At 55.9% G+C, this 9,656-nt stretch overlaps 1 long non-coding RNA gene across 1 annotated transcript; it reads left to right on the forward strand.

Annotated features, from left to right (window-relative positions):
- The first annotated feature begins 954 nt into the window (after positions 1–954).
- On the forward strand, positions 955–8,757 carry LOC121057836. The gene is made up of 3 exons (XR_005813970.1): positions 955–1,469; positions 1,852–2,046; positions 8,599–8,757. It is a non-coding gene; the product is annotated as an uncharacterized LOC121057836 (long non-coding RNA).
- Positions 8,758–9,656: the final 899 nt, after the last annotated feature.

Here is a 9,656-nt window from a genome sequence, read left to right on the forward strand (position 1 = left end):
TCCCCACAGAGGCATCTGGATGCCATGGGAGGTGCATTGAGATGGGATGATCCATACAACATGCTGGAGCCAGGTTCACACCACCACTACTGGAGCAGCTGAATGTGCTATTGGATGACATGGGGGTGGAAAACGTGGGGCAGTACTGGAAGGGCTTTCTGCAGCAGTGGTCCTTGGTGTGACCAACAACAAGCACCACCTGCATCATCCCCAGCACCTAGCAGAGCACTACCAAGGCCCAAGAGCATGTGGAGGCCTCATAAACTTGTCTTCCAAACCCTGCCAGATTTCCTCCTGCAAGTAAGGGGCTTTCCTCCCTCCTACCTGGGAGATAAAGGAGGCCTTGGGAGGTTGGCGTGGACCATACGTGTGAGTGAGGGGAGCCTGGTGGGCACAGCACCCCACGTTGGCTGCTGCTGGATGGTTCCCCTGTGGGTGACTGGCACTGGGGGGACGAGCCCTTTGGCTCAGGGCTGGGAAGGTGGGAGCCAGTGCATGTCCGATAGGATGGGACAGGGTAGGGCAGTCTCCAGGAGGCCGGTGTGTGCATGTGGCTGGAAGGCTGACCTCAGTTGCAGCATAGCTACAAACATGTCCCAAAAATAGCTGGTTTTAGAAACATGAAGTGTCCTTATGCTATTACCCAACCCACAATACAAATGTAGTGGCAGCAGTCAGTCTAGCGAAACCATGGCCAGGAACAGTGTGAGTTACGGCAAACAAACTGGCACTGGGGGATGAAAGCAGATGGGAGGGACTCACTCCCCAGGGCTGCCGATTACATGGCAAAGGACCCATCTGGCTTTGGTGGAATCTGGGGGGTTTACAGAGCAGTCCATGGCAAATAATGGCCAAAAACCAAACAAACACAAAAAACAAAGGTAAAGTATTTTATTGCCTCTTGGAGGGGGGTGAGGGGTGGGAATGGGATGAGCAACAAATGAAAGTGCAATTGCCTGGAGGGCTTGTTCAGGCACTGGAACAGCTGATAAAAATATCCATCAGCACCGTGACCCCAGGCACGGGGCGGCTGCGGGGAGGCACACCGCTCACCAAACAGGGGCCGAGAGGAACAGGCACGACCATGGCCCGACGATGGCTCTGGCACCTGGAGGCAGCAGAGCTGCTTTGTTAGAGGCAGGAGCGTGTGGGAGAAACGCGGTTCCAGCCTGCAGGAAAGGCTCGCGGGGGGAAAGAATTCTTCGCCTGGAGACGCCTGGTAGACACTCGGCGGATATCTTCTGCAGCCAATAATGTGACTTTTTGAGAGTCTCTAAAAACTGCAGATAAGAGCTGGTCATGGCGGAAAGCTCTGGACACTGTCAGGGTGATGAGTGAGCAGACTCTGCTCCGCTAATGACGAGTTAATTGCTGCTCTCAGGCGCGGGGATCTGTAGGCACCGGAGAGCAGCGTGGCTGTGCTCACATTAGACATCAATGAACAACGTGTTTATTTGGACATCTGAAAGGTCAGTTTTCTAAAATGTGAAACAATCGCTGGCATGACTGACTGGGACTGTAAATTTAGAGTGGGAGGCGTTAGCAAAAGCTGGGACTCATTCAAGGACATCCCAGCAATGCCCCAAAGCCATGATTTCATAGACGAAAATAATTCTCCTAGGGAAAAAGCTGTCAGCGGTGGTTTGGATGTGTAACCGGGGTGGCAGTGACCGGGGGGAGGACTGCGGTGCCCTGAGGTGTGCTGCAGGTGGGAACCAGGCGTGAGCCTAGCCAGAGGCTGGCATGGAGGGAAGGCAGCTGAGTAAAGGCCCATGTCCTTGCCCAGAGAGGGTAACATGCTTTTTTCTCTTCCTCATCCTCTCTGTTTTGCTTCTACCATGCCTTCTGGAGGGGTGACTCATGCCGAGCAGCCCCAGTCAGCTGGTGGGAGAGCTGGCAGCGTGGAGCAGTGGCCATCAGAGGAGAAAAGAGACCTTGGTGGCATCTCCTGGTCTGTGGGACAATGCCAGCTAGTGAGGACCTCGGAAAGGTGAAGACCTCCAGGCCGGGCTGCTCCATCCTGCTGGGCAGGTGTGATCAGATGAGGTGGGCCATGGCTCGAGCTCTTTCCTGCCTTGGGAAGGGCTCTGGCAGGTTGTGAGCAGACACGGGGGGGTCACTTCCTCCAGCTCTTGCTGAGCACCAAAATTGCACGATTCAGTTTCTCAAGACCCCTAAAAATTGGTCATGGCCCTACTACTGCCCAGGAGTTGTACGAGTGGCGAGGAAATTTCCAGGGTTAGTGCTTCAAGCAGAGCCTGTGAGGTGCTCCCCCCTGTCCTGCCACTGCTCGTGTAGAGCAGGCAGGAGACATCTCCTGCACGGAGCAGGCTTCCTGCTGAGCCGGGCACTGCTGCACCGGACAAATGGAATGTGTCCAAAGCTGGGTCTAGCCCATGGGATGGAGAAGCTGGCACTGTCCGGAAGGGTGGGGAGAAGGGAAGCCTGCAGTGACCTAAAGAACTGCTGGTTAAACTGTACAGGTAGTAGAGGGGGAAACCAAATAAATCAATGAGCTTTCACTGGCTAATGGCAGTGAGAAGTCTAGAAATGTACATTAAAGACGACCAAACCAAGCCAACCCCCAATCTCAGCCCTGTGCAAAACATATGGAGTCAAACGGTAAGAAGCAAAACCAGAAGAATGCAACAGATGACTCCAGTCTGTGCTTGGGTCGAAGCATAAAGAAGCGTTCACCCCTGTGGGGGCTAAAATATTTACATCTGTGATGAAGAAGGCTGTGCAACTTCAGACCAACAGGCCCGGTTAACTTATACCCTTGAGCCAAGAATGAGCTGCTGGAAGAGTCCCTGAAATGCTGACACTGACATTGAACAAGTCTTGGAAAGACATGACAATATTGAGCCCTTGGAGACCTGCCAGGAGCTGGAGTTTGAAGGCTGAGGAGGGGGGACTGCAACCAGACTTGGTGTCCACTCATTGTGGTCCCCTGGTCCTAGGGGCTGGGAAACGAGCTGCACCAGGCTCAGCTTGTGCCACTCACTAAGAGAAGGCTGGGAGGTGACGTGACCATTTTTATAGGTACTTGAAAATAAAGATGTTTCCTGGTGGGGGAGGCTTTCAGGAGCATTGACAAATGTATGTTACGGTCAACTGGCTGGAAGCCTCATTTAGACAAACTCATCCTTGAAACAAGCTGCAGTTTCCCACTCCTCAAGGGCCACTGGACACTGGAGGAGCTTTTTGGATGGGGGGAGGATTTGCTGCTGCCTGGAGCTTTGGCGCAGCAGCACAAAGCCTTCCTGCAGGCCAGGCTTTGGGCCAGCTTGTAGGAGAAATCATGGTGTGCATCCCGTTCCCTCGCAGCCCTTGTGAGGAACCAGCTGGCGTGTTCATGGTGTGCACAGATTCTTGTTGGAAGGGGGTTTCTGATCCACCTCAGGGCTACAGGCTGTGATGCTAGCACCAGGGTGGGAGACATGGAGGCGGTGCTGTGAATGATCTGCAGGATCTGGGACCATGTTGCAGCTCCTGGGGCTGGGAGGACACAAACCCCTGTCTCAGGTCCTTGAGAGGATGGAACACCAGTTGTCACCGCTCTGCTGTTATGGCTTACATGGACGGGGGTGCAGGCACATGAGCGAACGAGTGCCAGCTCTGGTACCTGGGCTGGGGAGCGGGGTGAGGACAGGATTGCTTTGGCTGGGTACAAGGCCAGGAGCTGCAGAGATGAGGAGGAAGCTCCATTCTCTGAGCAGGGCAAGGTGTTTGCTCACAAGCCACAGCTCCATCACATTTCTGAGAGCAGCTCCAGGAGGTCCAGAAGGATCAGCAGCTCCCAGAGCAGGAGCAAGTGCCTGCACGTGTCCCCTTCCTTCCCAGCAGTGATGGGCTGCCGAGAGGGGATAGAGCAGCTTCACTGGGGTAAAGGGCTTTTCCCTGGGGCAGGGGGCATCCAGCCCAGCAGAAGGGCAGAGTGTTCACAAGAGAGAGAGTCCAGGTCCAGCAGCAAAGAGCAGCAGCCACCTGCAGAGCACATCATCTGCAGAGCACTGGAAATGTTACAGGAGATGGACAAGACAGTGAAGAGGAATGGAGGATGCTGTGGGATACAGAGATATGAGCCACCAAACATGATAATGACAAGTGGCAGACCAGGCTGGGGACAGCGTACATGACATTTAGTGTAGCCAAACAGACCCCTCATGCCCTGCCCCATGGCCCTGAGGACAGCCTTTGGTTACCAGTGTGCAGCCACCTGGCTGCGGAAGGAAATGGGCCTCTCCGTCTCTCCTGCCTTCTAGCCCATCTGAGCCCCAATGCCTGTGTCACCAGGAGACTTTTTAGCATGGCAGGAACAGGAGCAGAAGAGATGTGCTTGCAGGATGCTGGGTCTGAGCATCGCCATGACTGGGGCCAGTCTCTGGGTGCCCCTTCCTCCAGGAGCTCTGGGGACGGGGAGGGCTCTGGCCAGCCTCTAAAGGGGCTGTTTCAGTGCCAGAATAATACTGGGCATTTTGCCTGGTGCCATTTGCACAGCTCTTGCTTTGGCCAGTGCCCAGAGCTGCCCTGTGCTTTATTTCTTTGGCACAGGTTCAGTGGGAGGTGGGTAGGGGGGAACAAAAATAGATGCTGTGAGAAGAAGCTGAGAAGAAAGCACACCGTGGGCAGGAGGGGATTTGGTCACAACAGCGCACCTGAGCCCTGTAGGGCACTATTATGGGAAGCTCACAGCTTTGGGGAGCGGGCTGTAAGGAGCAGCTCCAGGCTTTGTCCTGAAGGCCAGGAGGTGGCCAGCCTGGCTCCGTGATGCTGTGCACACCTTGCAAGCTGGTGGTGGAGTGGGGCTTGGCAGCTGTGGCTGCAATGGGTGGCCCTGCGGAGGTGCCCCCATCCATGTCATGGAGACGTGTGGGGGAAGATCTCCTTTCACCCAGCATCACCCAGGACTTCTCAGTGGGATCAGGAAAGAGCTCCTGGGATACTGGGGCGGTGGCAGCATCCCTGTTGGCTTACTTTTGGAGACAGAGCCTCCTGCAGTGCCCACGTCCTGGGTGCTGCCCTGGGGTGGGATGAGGGGTGATGGGTTGGGAAACACCTCCAGCTCCCTGGGGCTGGGCACCCTGCTCTGAGCCCTGTCCCTGTCCTCCCCAGGGAGCCGGCTCCATCACTCCCACCCAGCCCTGCCAGCCCTGGGAAGAGGTGTCCACTGCCCACTCTATCTCACCGTCTGGGAATGTCTCCTGAGACTTTGCCTGCATTTTGCTGTCCTTATTTGCACCTCTCAAGGCTCATTCATACCCTTGTCTGTTCTCCTTGGTGCATCTCTTTCCACCTGCCAAGCCTGGACCAACCCTCAAGGTCCCTCCTGCTCCTGGATGCTGTGTGGTGGCTCTAGGGTCAGTGTCTAGCACCAGCAAAAAGGATCACCACTTCTCCCTGATGGCCTCCCCACTCCAGAGCCGGAGTCTGAGCCCATGGAGCTTTGAGAACATACATATCCTCCTCTCCTAGCTTGTTCTTCTCTGCCCAGCTGCAGGCTGGCCCCCCACACTACTAGCTCGTGACTGGCTCGGCTCAGCCTCTGCTTTTGAGGCTGCTTTTTGCATTTGTCTGTTTCTGAGCTAAGGCAGGAGCCAGCTGGGTACCTGCGCTTCTGCGCAGGGTGCAGCCTGCACGTGTTTGCCTGCTCCCCATCCCCGCGCACAGCTCTGGGGGAATGCAGCACATCTGGATCCTCGCGCCCTGCCCCCGGCTGATGTGCCACATCTGGATTCCTTGCATACAAGCCCTGTCTAACAGGCTGTGTCTGGCTTCCCAGCATGTGATTCCTAGATAACAAGTCACTCCTGGATTTCCTACATGTGATTCTTGGATAACATGGCATATCTGGATTCCTTACATTCAATTCCTGGACAATATGGCACATATGCTCTCTGGCTAAGGCTGGAGCTGGAACAGGACTTTCTCTTTACAGTTTAAAGAATTTTTTTTTTTTTTCTGGAGAAGATGAAGCTTTGACCTGAATTGCTGGCTGCCTCACAAAATCTCCCTTCTACCTCGGCTTTGGCTGCTCTTGGCTGGGAGCCTGGCTTGAAAACAAAGATCCTATCTCCCCCCACCCCGTGGGCTTTGGGATTGCTGGCGGTGGACACGCCACCCCTCGCCAATCACTGCTTACAATAATATTTTTCTCTAGGATTGAGCTTGGAATAACTTTGTTTTGACATAATCTGAACTAATGTCTCCCCGGCAATGACAGTAAACACTCGACAATAAGTCACAGCGCAGCCCTGAAGCTCTGCAGAAGGGGCTCCAGCTTTTGGACTCACAGGAACTGGTACAGGTCACCACTACAGGGATGGTCCTGGTGAGGGCAGGGTGCACCACAGCCTGAGACGTTGGGTTTGAGCCCTTTCCCCTCATTCGCTCCACAAAGGGTGAAGGAGAATGCAGCACGGGGCCATTGCTAATCAGTTCCTCGGGCATGAGGAGTTATTGCGTCTGCGGCAGTGGCAGCTCCAATTTAAACACTGTCACTGCACTATTAATGGTCCTGGCACTCACTGACTCTAGAGCTCGGCCTGGGATCTGGGAGCACTGATGGCTGTGCAGCCCCAGAAGAGCTTCAATCTGCATCTCATGTTGCCCATGCCTGGCTGCCTGTCCCCATAAGCTGCCGTGCTCAGGGCGCCCTGTGCTGGCACTGGCTGATGGTGCCACATCAGGCCACATCTCCTTCCCATCCCACCTTTCCCAGGGATGAGGGTCCTCCGGGAGCCCTGCGGAGAGGCTGTGCTGTGCCCAGGTGGTGTCACCTTCACAGGGACAAGTAGTGCCCACCAAAACAGCTGCAATGAGGCTCAGCTGCCGTGAGGCTTTGGCTGATGTGTTGGGGGATGGCCATGGTGGGAGAAAAGGAGGGGCAGGGATAAGGACAGGGGCACCCAAGGGCCCCTGTGGAGAGGACATGTGGTGGGCACAGGTTCCCTGCCAGGGGTCTCCTCCTTTCTCCCTTGGACAGCCCTTGGGGCCAAGCTCTGCCCTGAGTCCCGATCAGAGTGGGACCTGTTGTCCAGCCGTGCTTCAAGCAGTGGCTGGACCTGGACCTGATTTGTTTTATAAGCCAGCAGAATCTGTCCAAAGGTTAAAGCCACTGAAGGCTCTGCCTTCCTCCCTTCTCTGCAGAGCTCTGCTTCCCATCTGCCTGCACCCCCTTGTCCAGCCGCACACCAAGGCAGCGCAGGGCAAAAGCCGGTGCTGGTGGCAGCCCACTTCCCGCTGGCTCAGCTCCCTGCTCAGCCCCATGCAGCATTAAGACTCTCCTCTGCTTGAGACAGTTCCCAGCACGCTGCCAGTGCTGCACTACCGCATCCTTCATGCAGCAGGGCTCTGTGTACCGCTCGTGAGCCAGCAGTGCCCATCACAGCTTCCCTCCGTGACGGCAGCGCTGGCCGTGGCAGCACAGGCACCTTTCTGTGCCTGTGGTCAGTGCCTGGCTGCAGCAATGCTGCTTGGTCCAAGGGTGTAACCCTCTCTCATCCCCCATCTTTTGGTGAGCCAGACGTCTCCTGCCATGAGCCTGACCCTTGCAACAGTGGCCAGCATCTCTGAGCCCCAAAGCAGGGCCGTAACTTTGCATCCCAGAGCTAAGGCCACCTGGCAGTAGGTGACACCAAGAAGACCCATCCCCACCTGAAGACAGCATCTGGGCTCTGTGAGAGGAGGCAGAGCTGCAGATGTGAGGGCAGGCAGGGCTCCAGGCTGCAGAGGGTGGCTTTCCTAGAGATCTGAAGCCCCATCCCTGCTCCTTGTTGGGGGCCACAGGGGGTTGCACAGCACAGGAGCTGGAGGGTCCTCACTGCCTGGAAACTCCGCACTGCAGCATGGGGTTGGTAGACCCGTCCTGAGCACCTAGAGAGGGATGGGAATCTCTGTCACCATCCTCCTCCAATGGCCCCCTTGGGTATAGCTAGAACTGCAGCTCCTCTGGTTATTCTGGAAGACCATGGGCGGCCTTCTTTTATTTATTTATTTTTTTTAATGGATGAAAACATCTGCTTGCTATTGTGACAGGAAAAAGGAGCTGTTGAACAATAGCTAGGGGACTTCTGAATGTCAATGGAGCAAGCTGTGGAAGACTGGAAGATGGATGGATGTCACTGATGGCTGGTGCCACGGACAGTAAGAAAAGTCTGCTGAGGTGCATGTTTCTTACTCCTTGGTAAAGGAGAGAAGAGTTTCTGGGGAGGGTGCAAAAGCAACAGGATGAGATTCGAGGCACATTTCTTAGCTGTAGAGCCATCAACCACCCCGCATGGCCAGGGCAGAGGTCAGGGAGGTAGGGAGCAATGTCCCTGCATTGCAGAAAGGAGCTCCGCGAGGATGGAATCGCACCAATGTCTTGTCGGGATGCGTGCTTCGCAGCAGAGAGGCAGAGGGGACACGCAGGTGGTGACAGTCTCTGGCCATGGTGCAGGTGCTGAGGTAGCCCTCCTCGAGAGGATGGTGGGCTCCCCAAAAGCCCAGGACCTGTCTGGGTGGCCTTATTCGTCCCTCTCTCCTTTTTTTCCCTCTTTGTCATGTCACAGGAATCCTTTCATCCGCATGTTTGTTTTTCTTTTGGTCTCTTTGCAGATGCTCAGTAATTCTTTGAACATATCAGACGGGTTTGTGTATCCCTGTGTCCGAGTTGCTCTGTGGATTCTCCCCAGAAGAAAACAGGCACCTCTGGAGCATGTTGCACACTGGCCTGAGGTCACGTCTAAAGGCAGCCTGGCAGATGCGCGCTGGAACGCGGCCTCTGAGCAGAGGGCAGGCGGCGAGCTTGAGGGGAGGGTGACGCTGCATCTGTGAGCACTTTTTGAGGTGTGGAGAGATGGAGAGCACTGGTGGGAATAAACATTGTGATGCAGAAGGGATAGGAAGGCTTGTGAGTGTAAGTGCCTGGGGCATGGTGGAACAACAGACAAGTCTGGAAGCTGCTTTGGAAAAGAGAATGTGCAGATGTCCTGTCCCTGAATACTCTGGGAGCTCTGGGTGGCTCTGGGGCATGTTTTCCCTCCAGGGCCGGCCTGGCCCAGGAACATCAAGGCCACCTCAGCCCATGAGTCCTGAGGGCCCCTCTTGGTGTCTTGGCCATGCTGGATGCTGCCCTGCCTGAACGAAGGGGGGCCCAAAGCTAGAGTGTGATCCCTTGGAGAGCCACAGACACATGAGCTCTCCAAACATCCTTCCTGTGCCCCAAACCCAGCCACGCTATGTGGTGTGGGGCTGGGCCGTGCGCTGGGCCCCCCTTCTTCATTCTCTGGGCTCCTCAAGCACCATGGAGGCCACGCGGCACCTGAGCAGCTCAGAGGAGAGCAGCCCAAAGCTGGGGGGCTCAGAACAAGACCCTTGATGTCCAAGACAAGACTTGGAGAGCAATGCTGCTGAAAAAATGCCACGTGATGCAGGCAGAGCTGTGGCCCGCAGGCTCCTGCTGCCCGTGGGTGCGAGGCCAGGGGCAGGGACGTGGGCAGGGCTGGGTGCTGGGCGAGGCAGGCCGCTCGCCTGGGCTCTGGGCAGTGCTGGGGATGGTGCTGTGAACCGTCTGGCCCTGCTCTGGCACCATTCAATCCCGCTCTACCTGAGCCAGCCCCTTGCCACGCCACTGGTTCTGCTTCCAAAATGCTGCTGTTCCCCAGCAAGCTGAA

Source organism: Cygnus olor, chromosome 20 (genome assembly GCF_009769625.2).
Source record: "Cygnus olor isolate bCygOlo1 chromosome 20, bCygOlo1.pri.v2, whole genome shotgun sequence".
NCBI lineage: Eukaryota > Metazoa > Chordata > Aves > Anseriformes > Anatidae > Cygnus > Cygnus olor.